Source organism: Solanum tuberosum, unplaced genomic scaffold (genome assembly GCF_000226075.1).
Source record: "Solanum tuberosum cultivar DM 1-3 516 R44 unplaced genomic scaffold, SolTub_3.0 scf00103, whole genome shotgun sequence".
NCBI classification, from domain to species: Eukaryota; Viridiplantae; Streptophyta; class Magnoliopsida; order Solanales; family Solanaceae; genus Solanum; species Solanum tuberosum.
Window position 1 is genome coordinate 720,398 of NW_006239027.1, and position 1,345 is coordinate 721,742.

A 1,345-nucleotide genomic window follows, 5' to 3' on the forward strand; every position below is an offset into this window, starting at 1 on the left:
TATTTTATTTTTCCTTCTTTTATTTATATTAAATTTTTTATCTCCATAACTTATACCTATTGAACTTTTACTTTAATTAATATTATTAACTCATTTTCTTTAAATTTTATATTCATAACCCCCATTAATTATTTAATTTCAAAATTTAAGATACCTTATGATATTACTTTAATTTTGTCAATATAAATTCATATTTTTGTTTCATAAGATTCCTACTCAAGATTATTAGTTTATTTCATATTTGAAATAGTGATATTTTATATTATTATTATAATATCATATTTATACTTTAGTTTGACTCCATAAAAAGTCTCTTGAATGTGTATAGAAGGGGAGCCGGATAAAAACTCAAAAATATGTGCATTGATTATGTAACTTTTTTTCATCTTTGTTTTTGTGATTACGAACTTTACAAAAATGTGTTAATTATCTCTATAATTTTTTAAAATTTAGGTTCTTATAAAATTTTTAATTGTAGTAAATTACATTTTCACTTAGGCTCAAATTAGTTATTTGTAACTTTGTCAGAAATAGCTAACTACGCTAACCGACGTTCAAATTTTACTACTCATGGCTCAAAAGAAATGTATATTAAATATTGAAATACACAGTTCTTAGGTGTTTCTTATGATGATGGACCATTTACATTTTCTATAAATTTGTTCATTTCTTCTACTTTAAAAGAATTACCAAAAGAATAATATAAGATATACATGAAAATTAGCAATAGAGGTTTATTTAGATAATGAATACGGAAAATACGAGAAAAATATTTATTTAGACGATGGTGAAAATAAGAGAGAAACCATGGAAAATGAAAGGATTAAGTATCAAAGAAGAAATTAAATTGAGATACTTATCTCTTTTTCCTCCTATTTTTAGTTTCATCATTTTCTTTTTCAAAAATAACAAGAAGATTCATCAAATAGTAAATTTAACATTTAATAAAAACAAGAAGAAAAAAAATCAAGTCCTTAAATATGTTTATTCGAATTATATGTATTAATATCATAATATATGATTTTTTTCTTAATAAATTAGCCTTTTTAATTATGAAAAATATTTAATAATAAAAATGTAATTCACTTAAGCTCTAATTCTACAAAAATATTTATATTGTGATTTTATCATTTTGTTATTTCTATAGTTGGTTTTCGGCCAAATTCCCTTGTTTAAGTATAAAACAACTAATCACAATACTATAAATAACAAGACCAAACAAATAAATAAAAAAACTTAAACAGTTAGTACCAAATTTTTTTTTTTTTAAAATGAATTCAACTTCAAGCTTGGCAAACATATATATATATATATATATATATATATATATATATATATATTACTA